The following is a 19,524-nucleotide window of genomic DNA, read 5'->3' as shown; positions in this document are numbered from 1 at the left end:
AGGGAAAGACTGATATTCCCACTCCTATTTGGACTATGGACACAAACAGCTGTGGAGGGCTTCAGGCAGGAGGGAAAGGAGAAGAGCCCTCCTGAACACCACTAAACACACCAACACCTCTGCTCTGGAGGAATGAGAGCCAAGGAAGACACCCAGCCCAGGGCTGATGTAAAACTCTCTACTGCCTGCAGGAGGCCTTTGCCATGGTACAGCACGATGTCTTCACCAGCCAGGTGCAAATGGATGTCTCTCATGTTCCATCCCAGTGGGAAGGGAAAAGGCTGTCCTTACAAATGGGAACAAAGAAGTTGCCATTGGGTCATACAGCAGGTCAGCAAAGGTGGTGAGAGAGTGAAAGTTTATCTGAAGAGCATAATCTCTTTTCTGAGGAACAGTTAGGCTTTTCAAGAGCTGCTGAATGATGAACTGTCTGTTAGTCTTCCAAAAATAAACAGTGGGGTGGGTGATGAAAAATCCAGTGTAGCTTGGCTGGGCAAAGATAGTTCAGCTCCATGAGGTAATTCTGGTTGAAACCTTTCTCTCTGTGGGCAAACACAAGCCATGGAGAACTTCAGTAGCTTTGATATACTTTTTGAAATGCATGGAGTGCTGAAACCTACAGTCCACCACTCAGTATATCTGCTGCCTAAGCAATGGTGACACAAACTACCTCCCACCAACTCTTCCATCTGCCCTGCTTCCAAGAGCACTAAAACAAATAAACACACCAAACAATAAGCAATTATAGCATGAATATCTCTGGAACTACACACACTTAGTGACTGAGACAAAAGAAATGCAAATCAAACAGCAAGACCTCTTATTTTTATTCTCCCAAAGCCATGTCAACCCACAGTCACGAGTTCATTAAGTGATGACAGCAACTTTAACTGTGTCGCTCTACCATAGAAACGGCCTTTCAAATGTCCAGGCTACAACAATATTCATTTGGCCATCTGATGACAACTGTCCAAACACCTGCAGTAAGTCATGTTTAGGTGGCCTGCACACCAAAGTGATAAATTCTTTGATTAGCTTATAAGACGTTTTGAAAGACAAATCAAAACACAGTGTTAGAAGAGTGAGTATGCTGCTGCAATAACAGCTAACGTCTCAGGTTACAAATGGAATATTTTTCTAGATCAGTGTGTGATCTGAGAAGTCGTCATAGTATCACTCCACTCACCAACTGCAGACATGAATGAATAATTCTATCCATAGAGTAAAACCCTGGCACACTTTGGCATTTTAAATTGACTAGTACATTGAGTTATGGCACTGCCTGTGATGAAATAACATTGTAGGCAAGGGACCCAAGATGGAAATGAATTGGCTACTGTCCATCTGTCTTCACTGACTTTCAAAAAACTTCTCCCTCGACACTAAGAGTGAAAAATTAGGTAGCAACATGTTTTTAGACTCGTTGGTAAATTATCTTACTTAATCTGAAATAGGAAACTTACGGAAGTCTGGAACGCTAACTTTATTCACACCTTTTAAGCTATTTTGGCTACTTCTCAGTTACAATTACAGAGCACATTTCTCTATTGCTCCTTGTGAGAGTAGAGAAGTAGCAGAGATGTACACCGTAGTAGACTGAGAGAGTTACATCTCCACTGCTCTTCTGGCAGTCTCAGGGAAGGCAGGAGGCCAAATTAACTATCTGTTCCTAGTTACTTACCTGGAGCACTCTCCTGGGGCCAGCCGCAGGGAAATCCCACTGAGACTCCCAGACGGAAAACTTTGGATGTGTCCAGTGCTTAGCAAGGAAACCCTCCTCTATTTATTGTATTGTGATTTGGTGATCTTTGTCCTCTCCATCCAGGTTAACACCAGGCAGACCCCATGCATTGTCCAAGGTCCTTCACAGAAGAGCCTCAGCACCACGTGCCAGCAGGGCCTCAGTGGGATTTGTACAGTGCCTAAAGTGTCAGGATCTGCCAGGGGGGAGCAGGAGGACCATGCTGCTGAGTGTTGTCACCAGCCCAGACCCAAGTGTGCCATCAGAGCCCTCTGGCTGAGCACAGTGCTCCTGAGCCAGGCAACCAACAGTGGGTCCTGAGAAGCCTAGACCCTGAGCTTTGGATTTACCATCTGCAACAGGAGTGAAAAGCTCATCCATCTACAGATGCCACAGGCACACTAACACATAATAATCATTTTTACAGCACTTGGAAATACACCCAAGAGCGCTTGTACTCTTAAAGAAGAACTGCATGCAATAAAAAGGGAAAAGACCAGATGAACAATTACCTTCCCTTGTTTTCCTGCACTGAAGACACACTTCTACTGCCAACAGTTGAACTTGAACTATGACATACAGTTTTGAAGTACACAACCAGAAATGTATCCTCTAAAGATGAAGATGACTAAATGCTGAGGAAGTATATATTATCAAGGAAGGATTCCAAAATTGAGAAGACCATCATTTTGTCCTGACATAAGCAGGACCTCAGCTAAAAATGCAGATGCTATAGCTACTATATAGCATATCTACATAGCTGCTTCTGATTTACCACACATTGCTTTCCTTTCATGATCCACTGTCTGAAAATGTTAGCCAGTAACAATACCTGTCTCATTTTTAAATACTGGAAAAGGGAACAGCAGAACAAAATACCAGGAAATGCATGATGCCTTGAATTCCTTACTCTTAAGTATACATTCTCAAAGGGCTGTTTTAAGAAAATATTTACTTTTTTGTTGTTATGGTGATCATCTTTTCACAGCAGTTTATAAAAATAGGGATGGCTAAAAATAAAAATCCAAAGGAACCTAAGACACTAAAAAGGAATATGGCATGCAGATTTGCCTGCTTCAGAATAAATCTGCATATAGTGTCCTGCAGCAGCACGTTTTACAAAGGGAATTAAAGCCATGAAATTAACATTTTAATGAAGTAGAGAGACCATTGACGTCAGGACTACTCACTGATTGTTGCTTCCAGGTGGCCTAATGAGATGAAAATGAAGTTTATATCTTCAGCTAGTCTAAACCAGGCTTGTTTTGTGACTGTGATTGAATTTAAATGAGAAGATACTGCTGTGTGCAAACATGTCTAGGCTGGTAAGTAGCCTTATCAAATCTAGGCATAATAAATGCTTGATTTTAAATATTTTATGTTAAGAAAGGGGATTTCAGTCTTCCTTTCACAATTCAACACAAATGCAAAGCCCAAGTCTTATCATTAATTGTATAGCACGCCCCAGGTTTTGTGCTGGTCGCTCCAGGAATTCCCACATAAAATTTTTACTGCAAGATGTGCTTGTTTATCTATCCAGGCACAGAATACATTCTGCTTACGAAGGTGAAATAGGAAATTGTAAATCCAGCGTAGCCTGTGGATAACCCAGAATGAGATGTTTTGGCACCAGAGGCATGTCAGGCATTAAGGCACACTGATGGAAATGGGAGACCACCATATATTGTGAAACACAATAAACAAGGAACTGCAGCACATCATAAATTCCATGTTCCTGAATGCCACTGAGAGTGCTGCGTTTCATTTTCTGTCTTCACTATCCATAGTGAATAGACGTGTATAAATATTTTTCATTTTTTTTTATTAGAGGAATGAGTTGATACAGGTTTTGCTTTAAATACCATATTTCTACCTAGAGAACAAGACAATCATCGTGCTGGGGACATACCCTCACAATTTCTGTGAAATCCTGTGAATAGTTAGTACTGTTTCACTTTTGACCCCTTGACACCGTATCAAAAAATAAATAAAACCCAAAAGCCAGGCTCAATTCTTAAGACTACACATATTATTTAGGTCTAATTCTCACTTAATTCCTGGGTTGACACATCTGTGAAGTAGTCTTCAACAGTTCTAATTTCTCACTTCCAAAGATGTCCTGACATGCAATCTGCTACTGCTGTTATAACTGATCAGCAGCAAAGGCTGGAGCAGGGCTAGAGAAACCCAGAAAATAAATTGACTGGCCCTCCAACTCAGATCTTCTCTGTAATCTAGAGCTAAAGAAGAGCTATGAGGGGATTTATTTTAGATATTCTCTATTTTGTCCATTATAACATACATAGTTTTACGTTCATAGCAAGAATAAAGGTAGCCCATCAACAGCTCCTTGCTCTTTTTAAAATCTAAAAACCTCACAGGAAAGCCCCCTGTTCCTCTGCAAGATGGGGCCACTAATATTTACTACTTTTAGCAGACTGCCTGCAAGCCTTTTATAGACATCAGCTTTCCAGTCAAGATGCATCTCTGGATACAATATGTATATTTACATTCCTTTTTCCTTTCCCTTCATTTTTTCTTCCCCTTCTTTTTTTCTTCCCCTTCTTTTTTTCTTCCTTTTTTTCTCTTCCCCATGGGAACAAGGATTGTTGTACTTGGATTACATCTAAGGACTCTGTAACTAGGTTTAAAAAATGGCTCCACTGGTAATGTAACAGTCATACCATGCCTAAGCTACCCCTAAACCCTACACAGCATGGCCAAATAATCTTCCTGCCTGTGAAGGTGGAGATTTCCAGAAATTTCTTCCTGTTTGAGATCTTGAGATCTCGAGATCTCCAAGAGAGCTGGTGAGGGTCTTTTTATAAGGTCACGTAGTGACACAAGGAAGAATGTTTAAAACTGAAAGAGGGTAGGTTTAAGTTAGGTAGTAGGAAAAAATTCTTTACCGTGAGGGTGGTGAGGCACTGGCACAGGGTGCCCAGAGAAGCTGTGGCTGCCCCATCCCTGGAATTGTTCAAGGCCAGGCTGGATGGGGCTCTGAGCAACCTGGTCTAGTGGGAGGTGTACCTGTCCCTGGCAGGGGGTTGGAACTAGATGATCTTTGAGATCCCTTCCAACCCAAACCATTCTATGATTCTGTGATCTTACTAGGTATGAGGCACAGAGAGATTGTTTGGCAGGACTTCTTGGAATGTTCTCCATGCCCTGCAATCGGAACTCGAACACAGGGAATGGGGACTGCTGGGAGCAGGAGGTACAGCTGGCAGACACATATTGGGGATGCTCATGCATCATCAGCACAATGACCCATGTTCTCACAGGCAAATAAACACATCTGAGCTCAGGACCACTCTCTGGCTCCTGGGAATACCTTGAATATGGATCTTCTGATCCGCTGCTTGCGCTCCTTTAATTGTGGGGACAACTGTCCTGGACAGAGGGCTAGATAAGAACGTGAATGTTCAGCATGCTACCATGTTGTACCACAGGCTACCACAGTGTAGCTTGTTCAGTCTGACAGCAAACACTTTTCCCTCCAAAAGGAGGTTTTAAGCCTCTTTCATTCTTGGGATGCAGGTGATACAGCAAAACCAATCCAGTAATATCCCATCTCTGAAAGGAATTATCTTCCCGTCTCCTGCCCCACACTGGATGCTCCGTTTACTTCTCCAGATCCTGCACTGAGTCCTTTCAGCACATGGAATCAGCAGAAGCCAGGCCTGTCAAAGAGCTGTACTCAGGCTGCTGTGGAATCTGAACCCCTGACTATGGATGGAAGTGGGACACAGGTATTCCCACTGCTAGCCTGCAGAGCCAGGGAAGTTCATCAGGCTGGATGCTACAGGCACAGTATGTTTTCCTATTAGAAACCCCTTCCTTCATCCAACAAAGAGGGTAAGTGCTGTTTCCACCACCCACCCAAGATGTAGGTCCAGGCTTGTCTCCTCAGAGCAGAAGACCCAACCTGCAGCTGACATCTGTTGTGTTGGTAAGATGCAAAAACAAGATTACACAGAACACAGCGTCCTCCTGCAATTCATATGAATTCTGGGCCAAGGGTTGGAACATTTTTTCTTCATTATTCTCCCACTGCCTAGAGTAGCATTTCCTCTATTAGTTGCTATTGCCTAGTTGAAGCATCTGGAACAAGTTAGGTAGCCAGAGGAGAGTAACAGACATGAGCTCAGTGTGTTCCCAAGACCTGATTTTCAGAGATACAACACACCTGCAGCTTTCAGCAAATTCATCACAGAGCTAAAGGGCTCAAAGCTATCTGAGAAAATCAAGCCCATGCTGATTAAACCCTCTTGGGAAGTATGCCACTGCTTTGTACACAGCAGCTAAATGCTTGGGAGACTTAGGAACATTTGCTCCAAGTATGGATTGCAGTATTTCAGCCTGGGAGGTGACAAAGACATGAATAACCTCAGCAAGATCCACATCCGAGAAGGATGTTCACAAATTCCTGGCTAGCAACAGATGGAAAAAACAAAGGCATGGAACCACAGCTGTTGCTTTTCTGAAATGGTGACGGGCCCAAGAGGACCTCCGAGCTACAGACTCCAGCAGAAGTGAGGGGCACACCCTCCCTCCTCCCTCTGGAGGTGTAGGCACTCACTCCATCCCTGCAGACAAACACGCTTTGCCCATCAGCTCTGCACGGCACTGCTGCTCAGAACCAAATCTCTTCACCACTGACAAAACACAAGAGAGACTGGATTACAGAACAGTCTACCTGCCTCATGTGCGTTATCACAAACATCCCCAAACTAGGTGAGAAGAAAACAGCAATGATGAACTCAAGTTGTCACAAAGCTTTATGTGGGGTTTAGTACTTTTTAACCCTTCCCCAGTATCCTTATGCATTCATTTATCTAGAACAGCAGAAGTTGCCCCATATTCCTGAAGTTAAAAACTTTCAGGGAGGAAGAAACTCATATTAAATATCACCCTGTGCCATCAGTCAGTGCTCAGCTCTGACACCTTCACACCAACAAAAAGGTTGCTGTTGTCAATAGGAGATACTTAAAACAGCAGTGCCTCAATAGAAGAGCAGAATGACTGGGCTATGCCACTGCCTCGAGATGCAGAGCCCTGAACTCCTGGATATTGGAATTTTGCAGATTCTATCTAAAGAGCAAAACAAAAGCCCAAACAGAAAAACAAGTGGAATAGTTCCTTAGGCTGGTTTTTTTTTTTCTCCCCCAGCAGCAAAAAAAAGCCAGAACTGACTTCAATTTATAATTTTAGGTTTGAGGGTTGTTTCTTTTTGTTTCCAAACTGAGGGTCTGTGTTTCAATACAGCAATTTTTACAAGATGTTTCCTGCCTCCCATCAGTCACCCAGCTCTTGATCGTAACTGATGGGGAAGTGACAAGACACATACATTCCTTATTACACTGCAAGATGCTCAAAGCTCCCTCTGTGACATACTGAGCTGATATTGTCTTAGCAAACAGTGCATTTCTGTCTTTCAGTGCTTTTCAGTTTCAACATAAGAATTCCTACCGAAGGCTTAATGCATACACTTGTAAACTGACAGATGAAACAGCACTAATGCTTGATGCAACATAATTACTTCTGCTACAGAAAGCCCTGTTGAAAATGAGTAAGCATGCTTAAAAAAAAAAAAAAAAAAAAAAGAAAGAAAGAAAACAACCCCTGCTTTGCCTAGTCCTTCAGTCTGGCTTCCTCAACTTTATACTGCTTTCCAAATGACAAAGTGCTTGACCAAAGAATTAACTGCAGACACAGAAACAGCAACCAAAACCCACCTAGGATTGTTTATAAGAAACCATGTGAGGCCCAAACGCACCTATTCAGTAATAAAACTCTGAGTAAACATCTGCAAAAAACCTGGTTCAGACAAAGAAAAAGAGATTTGCCATCAAAGGAGCATGGAAAAGACAAGCCTGAACTAGACACAGGCATTCTCCACCATGACTTTTGTTACAGCTATGAAAAAGCAGTTCTAAAATAATGGTTAATGCATTTTCTCAAAACCAGGTTGTAGTCTGTACACTTAATACTTGGAATTTACAATGCTTTAGGAGACAGGAGTATTTTTTCCACACACAATGCATACAAGAAACATGCATGCTTAAACCCGTCTAATTATATTTTCTGCCTTTATGAAATGCATCTAGAATTTCCATCCTCAATTACACCTTGGATTCTTCATTGCAAATGACGTGACTCACCCCTGTATAGGTAATCTGCCAAGAACTGCATGGCAGGCACATTACTGGCACCCCTGCACGTGAATTACCTCAGTCCCTGCTCTCCCACCCACCAAAAAGTGATCTCCAAAGTGTTCAAGTTCAAAGATGCTTCATGCTGCTTTTTGGGAATGCTCCCGCCACATGCAAAATGACCAAATTTCTGCACGGAAACAATTTTCTTCCAGGGAGGATCTGTATCTTTTTGTCTGTTTATCATGTATTCTCTGTGCTTGGCAGATATGAATCAAACCTTTGGGTCCTGGTCGGTACCTGCAGAAGATTATTAAAATGCAGTTCATTACAACAACTTTCAGCTTTATGGATGAATTTCAAAACAAGCCTGTGTGTTCCAAGGAGGCTCTTACTAGGACAGAACACATAATTTATCTTTAAAATTACCCAGACTGGTTGCTGAAAAGCTTGGTTCAGGTTTTTAAATGGTTTCTATGATGTTTCACTGCCTGTTTCTGAAAATTAGCTTCTAAGTGTAGTAGATCCACGTTCTTCTGTTGCTTAACTCAAGTACTCGACAGTTTAAGGATGCCTCGCTTAAACAGAACTTGAGCTTGTACTTTTCCATTTCTCAAATGGAAATAAGATCACAGAACTAAATGCTGTGTTCTCTTCTTGTTTCATGCACAGAATTGCAATTAAATGTTAACCTCATACCTTCAGAGAAGAGATCAACCAAGGTTTCAGAAAAGGTATTTTTATATTACACTCCAAAACAGAAAGGAAAGGGGCTATTTGGAAAAATAATGCAGCCATTCTGAATTGAGGATGATTGCATTGCATTTGATGAAGTCAAAATCTGCATCCCTTCACCACATTATAGCACTGGATATCCTGTGTGTGAAAAAGACCCCAACCCAGGTACTACACAAAAAGATGGCCAATTCTGGTTTTGAGAGAAATGCAAAGACAATTATAATCTACTTTAGCATTCTGTAAATGTATTTTCATATATCAAACCCTACTAAATTAGCCTAAAAAGCAATGCAACTAGAGTTTTAAAAATTTACTATTAAAAATATCAACTGCTCATCTGGAAAACTACATATTTTATATATATATATATATATGCGCAGCTGTATCTGTTTATCTACATGTCTTAAAAAACAAGTAGAAGGTTTTTATTCCTGTGGTTTTAGAGTAAAACATTACTCAAATTGGACAGAAAGTGACTACTGACAGCATTTAATAAAATGTGCAAAATACATTTGGAGGAAAAACACAATAAAACAGAAATCAGGCCTGGTTTTTTTAGTTGACAGGGTAACTAATAAAAATATATTGTGTTTCCACATGTTTGAAAGAAAGAAGATGCCTGCAGAAGATGAGTTACATAAGGAATGCTGTTTGGGTTTCATATAAATTGCTTTATTTTTATTTTCAGAAACCTAATGTACTAACAGTCCTGAAATCAGATGTGCATAACTTGCCCTGTGTAGTTGTGCAGTCCCTTGACCACAAATGAAATTGCTACATTAGGATCTAAAATGTAAAGAACCCCCTTTCACCTCTAGCACCTGTTTATTCATATGCACGGCCACCAGTGCCTTGAACAGTTTACAACCCCTCTGCGTACGCTTATTAATTTTCCCTGTGCCAGCTCTTTTATTTCTCCTTATTTCCTGCAATCCACAAACCACATTCCGTGCAGGCAGAGGAAGCCATGAAGTGGCCAACTGCGCTTGCTGAGGCAGTAAGTAAGAGCAGCAGAGCATTATATAACGTGTTATTCTCTGCTCACGTACGTTATTCGATTTTCTCGGACACACGATTTGAAGATGAGGAACACAGACCCCAGGTCACTCTGTTTGCACATGCAATTGCTGTAACAGGACACAGGTCAGGTGAGTACACACACAGTCATTTTGGAAAGTACATCTGCATACCCCGACCTACAGAGTTTGCTGTAAGCCCACCTATCTTTACTGCTATAATTTTTGAAACCAGCACTAAAGGTTATTTTCATAGATTTGACTTAGCTCATGATTAAAAGTATTACCTCTAACATTTACCAAAAAAGACTCCTAAATCTTTGTTTTTTAAAATCTGCCAGCGAAGCTAGGGAAACCTTGGCTTTTTTACAGCTTCGAATTGAAAAGATTTAAAGAAAGATAATACCTTTTAAGTTGCATCTCACAGACCCTTAGTCCTCACTGGAAAATGTTTATATAACATTTCCAAGTTATTCTATGTTGATATATAGACCCTGAATTTTATTAACAGAATTTAGTGTGATCAAAATCCCAGTAGGGTATGCTGACATTGCTCTCCCTCCAGCTGCTCTTCTCCATCTGAAATGTTCTCCAGTCCATAAACAGGAAAAACTACTAAGAAGCCGACAGCATCATATGCTGCAGACACATGTGTCCCTGCAAATGTGCAGTTTACAATATCAACAGCTGTATGGAAAAAAACACACAGAAAACAAAAAGGAACATTTCATAACAAGATTAAACAAAAAACCCCCTCTTAACAATTAAGCAGTTTTTCATTGAAGCTTATTACAAATATCCTGTCTAAAAGTTTCAGATTGTCCAGATGCAGAAACAAAGATAATATACAAAGACAGATGTCACTCTGAAGATGGTGCTGCATGCAAAACTGTCCATTTTTACATCTACTAAAACACAACTGAGGGTGTGCAGGAGGTGGAATCCTTTTGCCAAATGGACAGAGGAAAAAAGAGAATTTCAATACGGGATCTGTCCAGAGAAAGAGGTCAGAGAGAAGAGAAAGGAGAAAAGGTCACATTCAAGCTTTTAATAGGCAAAAACATTTTCTGGAGGATATAATTCCAAAACTATTTGGCAAAACTTCAGGACATCCATCAGCACAAGCAAAATGAGGGTCAGTTGGCTATTCTGTGAAATATTGAGCATTTTATGAGTCATAAATTTAATAAAATGTGGATGTGCTAAATTTACTCCACTCCCAAGTCACACCCTTTTTTGGTAACCTCTGTCCATGATATTCTTCAATGCATCAATAACTGGAACCCTCCAAAAAAACTAAACTCAAAGGAATTAAGACTGAACAAAACCAGACAATACATGAAAACTTAAGTCCCATTTAAGGTTACAAAACAACAGGGTAAAAACTACAGACACGCACACAAGAAGACCAGATATGTTGTTTTTGCTACAGGGTTGTAATTAGTGATGGGAGAACCAACATTTCACAAGGCTCCCATAGCTGAAGGATCAGAATCTCATGAATAGTTTTGCTAGTCTCTGATAGATGTTTTGCAGCTCTTTTACTGAAAACCTCAATTTTTAAGCTAAGCCATTTCCTCACATACCTGGTAAATAACACTACAGAGCTGCAGAATGCGTCTCTCCAGTCCGTCTGCCCATGACCTCACTGCCACAGCTCACAAAAGTAAATTCTGCTAGACACAGATTTAGAGCACATCCAAACCCATGTTCCTCTCTATAGTAAACCAGCAATGATCTAGGTGGCAGACTCAGAGCATTTACATCTTCAGGTGACTCCTAGACAGACTGATTATTATGCAATTTCTTTGTTTCTTGTATCTCTTCCCGAAGCAGCTGCTGAAGGAGTTCGGATACTCATTATTTTATTTCCCTTTCCTTTAAAAGACCTTTGCCACTGCTCTGCAATGCCTTCTCAAACCCCACCCTCTCAACCACAGTTTCAGTGGACAGGGCTCTTTTTCCTAAAGTCTTCAAAGGGAGCATGGGAGACTTGCTGCTACCCCATCCCTTTGCAGAGTTCTGCCTGATATTCTGCCTTTTTATTTTGACTGTGAGTTCCTTGGTTCAGCATTTAAAATTACAGTGGAATGAAGGAAGAACTATTGCTACAGTAAAAAAAAAAATCGCAGAGCAACGTGCCCCAAACAAGGCAGACTTTACATGAGTTACTAAGAGGTGGAGACTCAGGCACAATTTGCAGAAGGCCTCACAGATATGCTCTGTTAGAGTTTTAAATAATTCCTGGAAGAAAGTCAGTAGTGGCAAAGGGACAATCTGTAGATCCCAGTACTTTTACTACCTACAAATTAGCATGAGTCATGAAGAAAACGCTGGGTAGAGTGGGAGGGCAGGGGAAGCAAGGCCTAATTCAAGAAACCACCAAATGGAAGCTTTAACCCAACCAACACTTATATGTTCCCTTTTCAGGAAAACAAGAGAGAGAAAAGAGGACAGGAGGCTAAATAGAACTGAAACTGGCAAAAAGTCAGGTTCCCAAACAAATCTTCTTGTAAGAAACTATATCAAAACCACAGATTAACGGACCTTTAAAGACACTGTTTTAAGGAAACCTTTCCATGGCTGAGGCTCAGAATTTCAAGGTCCAGCCAAGAAAGAAAAACAAGAAAGTGTCTCTTATTCTTGGAAATTCAGAGGAGAAAATAGGTTATCACTGTTTTACAAGCATGACTTAGCCTGTATTTTGGCATCTTTCAAAAACACATTTGTTTTTATATTCACTTATTACAACTGACTGCATATTTCCTTAGGAGTTTCAATTCATCAGATGTTCTCAGAGAAGCTACAGTGGTCAGCACAAAATGAACAATTTCTTAAACTGCCAGAACTACAGTCACCACAGGTGACAGAGTTTGTATTACAGATACATGTAATTACTCTTGAAATCTCCAAAACAATCTTCTGAAAATAGTCCTGCTTAGTTTAAACTCTCAGGATGGTCAAGAAGAAAGGTGCTTGCTCCTCAGGCCATGCTTGCAGATAGGTTTGCTCTCATTGTTACCCTAAAGTTGGCAGCACCCAGACGTTCAGCTTTTACAGCTCATCTTAAAGCACTCACGTGTTAAATTTAAATTATGCAATCTCTTGCAAAACCACTAAAATTGCAGCTGCTGGTAAGGCTACCAAACATTCTCATAAAGTACAAGAAGTTATTTTGTTTCTGTCTAAGGGTTTTTGTTTGTTTGTTTGTCTGGAGTGAGGAGGATATTTGCTCATTTTAGAATCATCCTGTCTCATATGAAGTACAGCAGGCCACGTTTCTTTATTATGGTCAAGCCACTTCTGTCTTACTAATTTCAAGTTAAGTGGCTTTAAATACAGGATAATAGCCACATTTAGGGGAACATTTAGTTTCTTTTGTTATGACTCCTGCTGTTTAAAAAGCAAAACAGGAATTAAAGCAAACAATATCTGTAGTATTTGTATAAGAAAGAGCATATATTAAACAAAAACAAGTGATGAAGCTCTATAAATTCTGGTAAGTATCTTTTGTCTTTTGGTATTTCTAGAACATTCTTTTTCAAAGAGAGACTAATCTGTTAATGGAGACTACCAGTATTTTACTGAATTATTTTATACCAAGCACAGTGTTTTTGTTAAGTTTAAAAAAAAATTAAAAAGCAAAAGAATCCCACAACCTAAAAGATATTCTCGAAAAGAAAAATGTTTAACTGTTCCTTGTTAAATATTTGTAATGAATTGCTTTGCCAGGTTGGATGGGGCTTTGAGCAAGCTGGTCTAGTGAAAAGTGGCCCCGCCCATAACAGGGGATGGAAAAAGATGATCTTAAAGGTCCCTTCCAACCCAAACCTTTCTATGTGTTTGTGATTCCTACTTTTTGGAACCTAACATGGGGCTCAAAGAGCTTGAGATAATAAAAGATTGACCAGGGAGTATTAGAAGGCATTTACACTTGTTAATAGCTGTGGGTCATGTTTTTGATTCATCTGTATCTACAAGACACAAGCAATTTAAAAACAGCAATGCTGACACCTAATATCAAGCTGACTTCTAATGAATTCATGGTTTTTTCTCGATCAATAGAAATAAAGCATTGAATTCTCAGCAACCTCTGCTCATATACAAGAGGAGACAGCAAATACTAAATTTCAGAGGATGACAGTCAACTGGAGAAAAAAAAGAACAGTATCCCTGAAAATGGCCAATGTGCCAGATTTACCAATTTATTCTGTAGCACAGCGAACACAAGAGTGTGAAGAGGAGACCTGGACTCTTCATGTGCCCACTCCCCATGAAAGTAAAACAGTTCAATACCCCGTGGTCTTTTCAGATGTATCAAACTGAGTCATCTGCCCAGTCATACATGTAAGAATATATATATGTAAGAATGGTTTTATTTGGACACTTGGTCTGATTGCCCTGCTGCTTTAGATGAAGCCGCAGCACTTCAGGTGGCATTCTCTACTGTCATCAAAATGAAGCAGCTTCATCCACCTCCCTTGCTTTCTGGCTGTGGCACTGTAGGTTTGCTCCTTCCCCCTACAACCAGTGCTACGACATAAGGACTTGCAGGCCAGATGGTGAATCATATAAGAAAAATTCTCCTGTTGTACAACAATCCTTTTCCTTTATTTTTCCCCAGTGGCAGTCACTGGTTTACACGCACATAAAACTACACAGTTGGTTACAAAGCTTTTGGGTGGACTAATAATCCCCCCATCCCTTCCACCCCAGTTGTATAACTTGTTGAGAACCAAAGCAACTTACACACGGCTTCCTGGTTAATCTTTACTTAAAGTTTAGCTGGGAAATTAAAACCTGAGCTTCCAAGTGCAAATCCATACATTCTAGCTAAAAGAAGTGCAAATACTTGACTGGATGTACAGTGACAAATCTGTAGGTATTTCATGAGAGCTGAACTAATTCACCCCAGCTAAAGACTAACATTTACAAAAGTAAGGCAGAAAAGCAGCAGATCTGCACTAAAGTCGGCAAAGCTGGATTCAACTTGGAAGGCAGCAAAATAACTTTACCCATAAAGGGAAAGATGCTATTAGTAACAAAATTCTTCACATTCTTGTTGCAAAAAGATGTTTCCTATTGCAAGACGATCTCCTAACAAACCAGCCTTAGATGGCTGGACTGAGTCTGCACAGTGGCAATGCCAACATAGCACACGTTCTCCCGACCAAGCAAAAATCGAAGCAGGACAGATTGTCCAGTCCAGATAGGGCTATTTCATCTAAAAATAAAAGTTCCTGAGCACCAATTTTATGCTAGTATGAAACAACTCAGATGACAACAGCCAATTTCTTTTACTATAAAGCAGGCTTAGTACCTCCACATTACAATTTCCCAACTCTTTCATTACAAGAACCTCCTGTAATTGCTATGTGCAACAACAAGTTTAAACCTCTCCGACTGAAGTGGTTTAAATTTCCAGGCTCTTTCAGACTCAGATTCTTTCTTTTATTTTTTTTGAAGGGAAGAAGGAGCACCACAATCTCAGTTAAAGCAATTCAGCTATATCAAAGACTGAGGCTATGGAAAAAATGTTTTTGTTACTTAAAAAGTCACAAAGAATTTCAGATGGTTTTTTCTTTGGAAAGGAATAACATCCCCAAGCCTTGGAACTCGGACTTGAAGTTTGGCAGGAGATGGTATTTGTGTCAGTAATATGCCTTTTGCCAACTTTCAAGAAAACATCCCAAATTTGGCCAACAACTACGAGGCTTTGAAGAATCCTAATTTTGCACATGCTCAGCAAACATTTTGTAGAGTTTACAGCTGAAATTTAAAAAGAATCTGTCCTTACTGAGTATTCTCAACTTCTAGTCCTCATTCATGCACCATTCCCTCTGAGTAAAGGACTACATCCCCATCCCCTTGTAGCTCCTGCATGTGACCACCCATGCAGCACGGGGAAGGAAGCCATCTGATTCAAATGCAAAGGGGACAACTATTTAACAACTCTGGAAGGGAATTTGGCAACCAAAGCAGAGACCCAGCCTGTGGAGGGACGGTGGCAGTATCTGTTTGGTGATCAGCAGCTGATTTAGTGTTTGAAAACATCAGTAGTGAAGAACATTAGGTTGTAAAGTTCATTTCTCAAATGCCAGAGCAAAGGCTGCCCCTGCCTGTATAATGAATATTATCTTTAGTTCTGTGATGATATACTACTTTGCCCCAGGACGTGAACCTGCAGTGAATCAGGGCTGTCTAACAACTGAATGCAGGAGCTTTGCTTCATCTGCTGCATAAAGGTCTGCAGCAAACAAAACAGAGAAAAGGGAAAGCAAACAGGACAAGTTCAACTTTAGGCAGCTGAGTCTCAAACCAATCTTCATGATAGATAAAACCCAAGAGAACTGAATGCTATTTCTGCCTTTTTCATAAACAGACTTGAATTTCTCAGCTTCTGGCTGGGCCGAGTGGACGTTTCTGGGGTCAGTTTTACAGCACTGCTGAGCAGGCTGAGCTGCAAGGGGCACGGAAAGTACCACGACTGGAAAACAAGCCCACAGGTGGCTGAAATCACGCAGCAGACCTGACCTCAGTCTTGCTGCACACTTCCATTTCCCACACACATGAGAAATACAGGCATTGTGAAAATAAATTCTTTCAAAATCAGGAAGCACTCTAGTACTAGAGCAGCAAGCAGCAGAGATGCTTATATAGGAAGTCTGTTTTCAGAGAAGGGTTTGAATAATGCAGCACATAAACCCCAGGGCCACACACTGAAGATGAGAGGAAAACAAAATATTTAAAAGTTGCTCCTTCAGTGAGTGCTCAATGAGGCAGAGGATGTGTGTGTGGAGACAATGGCATGCAATCATTTAGCTAAAGACCAAATCATCTCACATATACATGTAAGAAAGCCAAAATAAGATTCCACAATAGCTTTATGATGTTTGTCAACTTCTGAGTGTCGAATTTTTTTCTCTTTCTCTCTCTTTTTATTTTGCTTTCATTGTTGGTTTCATCCAATCAAAACTACCAGTTCTACAACTAATGGAATAAAATAATCCTGTAATATTTAATGATACTGGATGCAGAAATGTGTTAAAGAAATCTGGCCTCAGTCCTAAAGAATATGTTTAGATCTTCAAATATTCAGTTTTGCCCCAGCTTTTAAATTCAAAGCCCAAACCTGACCTCTGAAGGAAAACTCAAATTTTATAATGTCAATGACCAAGTCTTAGCACTTTCCATGTATAAAACCAGTGCTCATTAGCAACTATAAAGCTAATTCACTATGATTTTTCTGATTCTGTTTCTCAGACATTTATAAATAAAATTATTCATTGATTTTAGACTTCAATTCCGTGTGAAAGTTGTAGATTTGGAAACAAGCTAAGGAAAAAAAATTAGAATCTCGTAATTTTGATTTTCAGCTCAATTGTTAAAGCCTCATCTACAAACTTTACACATATAAACTGTTTGCAATAAGGGCCTATTTTTATTTTTGGCCATTATAATATGAACTCAGATGATGCTTTTAATTTTTGTTAATCATCCCGAATACAAACACTAGTCCTCAGCCCTTCCAGAGTGATTCAAACCTTTGTAATACACAGCACTGTATAACACAGAGGTAAAACACTGTGCCCTGCCTGCCTCTGGCAGTTTATTTACTGCTGCTGAAGGACTCCTGTCTTACAGGAAGCTGAGTGGTGGCTCAACTAATCAAATTCAACAGTAGATTAGAAAGAAGGAACAGCACCAAATTTGCAGCTTCAAGCTGAACTCTCTGTCATGACAAACTGCTTGACAGGCACTGATCTAAATGCCTTGGGATTTGTATTGCAAACTTGAATAGCCATATGCTTACCACTGAAACGTGCCAAAGGCAGCTGTTCCTTCACAGGCCTTGAAGTTTGTTTACCAGTACATATTAATTCCAACATATTTCATAATGGCTTTAATACCCTCCTCCCTGACCCTCAAAGACTAACAGCTCCAAGAGAGTTTTAAAAGGTATATACATCTAATCTGAACTTTTTGTGTACCCATGGACAATTCTGAAATGAAGTAATATGAGCAGCATAAATAAACCATGCATAAAGTCATGATAAACATTGCCATCTATCAAGCAATCTCCAGTAGAAGGCTAAAGACAAATGCACCCTCTTTTTCAACTTTTTCCTCGTCCTTAACCCTTCACAGTTTTTATTCTCCACTCAGTCACCACAAGTGAGTTTTCTATCTGTCAGATAACAGTCTTGAGCTGAATTTCTGCTGGAGCTATTCCCCAAGGAAGCAGTGTGGTGCAGCTGAGCCCACCTTAGAGCAGCTCCACCTCTGCCACAACAGTCTACCCACAACACACTCCCTTTGGAGGGAGCACCCTTTTTCATTACTTCCACAAAGTTTTGGAAATAAGCAATCCTTACACAATCTTGGCATTAACTATGCCTTCTTATCACACTGATTCAACACGAGCCTCTTTAATCATTAAAAGAGAGAACACAGACATGAAACCCACCAAAAAATTAAATTAGCTTTTTAAAGCCTAAACTGTCTGATTGTTTCTGCACAAGACGTCACCTATGAAGACCACATTTTTACAGGGAATAAAGCAGACATTAAAATATCTACCCAGGAAAAGACAGTTTAAGAAGAAAGGCTCTATTTCAAGTGCGAATTTGCTGCTTTGTTCTATTCAAATGCAAAACAGTGTTGTTGCTTATTATATTGCCACTTTCAATGTTGCTTAATTTACATAAAAATTAACTAGACTCTTCTTTTGCATGCATCAAGTATTCATGGTTAGCTATCTATGTATATTTAATATATTTCCATGTCATCATCCATTGCTAGGTAATTAGTTCCTGGAACTCTTACTGTGTTTCAAACGGTGAAACATAAGATGATCTTATTTAACATCAAGTTTCCATTCAACAGATGAGTAGCAATTTCCCACTCATCTTCACCTCTTCTGTGTTTTGATTCTTTTTTTTGGATGTTTTACACTTAAAGGGGATGCACATTTCAGTTTCACCCGAGTTCAAACACACATCTAAGCTCTCCCCTCCTCTGTATTGACTTTTCTCAAAGTCATTCCACCTATCCCAACATACTGACATACAAGATATGCAGAGAAAGCCTCACTGAAATTCAGAATAAACACATCAATACCCGTTTGACACACTGGGATTTAAAAAAAATGCTGTTTATTGACATTATACATTATTTTTGTCACATGCGAGAACACATGTCACCACCCTTCTAGTACAGTCAATATGAAATTTTCTGCTAAATTCACCAAGTGAGGGATTCTGCAACGATCTGGTGGCCAAACCAGACACCTAAAATTATCTTACCGCAATCTTACAATAAAAGCCACTGAAATTTCTGGAAAGGAATTTCTACCTTATGACTAGATAAGACAGAACTGCTATATTAAACAAAAAAAGCCCCAAAACATTAAAAATGTTTGTATTTTCACAGTACACTAAGACTGATCAATACTGAGGTATTGCAGTAGCTGGGGCACAGGTTTGACAAAAATAACTTTGCCATTTCCCTCCCTCTTAAGGCACTTTAAGCAGTTTGCAGTTCTGACATTAGGTTCCACTCATATCTGCTATTCCTGGGCTAGACACTTTGGACCAAATTTTGCCTACACTTACCAAGGTGGCTACCTGCTGTTTGTTTGCTAGCAGAGGCTTAATCTCTTTTCCTTTCCAGACTTGGTGCTTCAGGCATTTATTTTCAAACCCAGTCAAAAATTCATGGCAAAGCTACAGTTGGACACCTGCCCTCAAGTCTCTGCCTTCTGCCCAGGGCACCATTGAGGTGCTGGTACAGACCTTCCAGTCCCTCACGGAGCCTTACTCACACATCCTCTGGGAGCTTTTCTCAACATGGAACTGCCTTCCAATCTGATAGA

At 40.2% G+C, this 19,524-nt stretch overlaps 1 protein-coding gene across 4 annotated transcripts in view; it reads right to left on the bottom strand.

Moving 5' to 3' along the window:
• LCLAT1 (lysocardiolipin acyltransferase 1) overlaps positions 1 to 19,524 on the bottom strand; it is a 113,289-nt gene that overhangs the window by 17,984 nt on the left and 75,781 nt on the right. The window lies entirely within an intron of this gene.

The sequence above is a fragment of the Corvus brachyrhynchos genome, unplaced genomic scaffold, assembly GCF_000691975.1.
Source record: "Corvus brachyrhynchos isolate BGI_N302 unplaced genomic scaffold, ASM69197v1 scaffold101, whole genome shotgun sequence".
NCBI lineage: Eukaryota > Metazoa > Chordata > Aves > Passeriformes > Corvidae > Corvus > Corvus brachyrhynchos.
The sequence above is the reverse complement of the archived record's forward strand: the minus strand, read 5'-3'. Positions and strand labels throughout refer to the sequence as shown.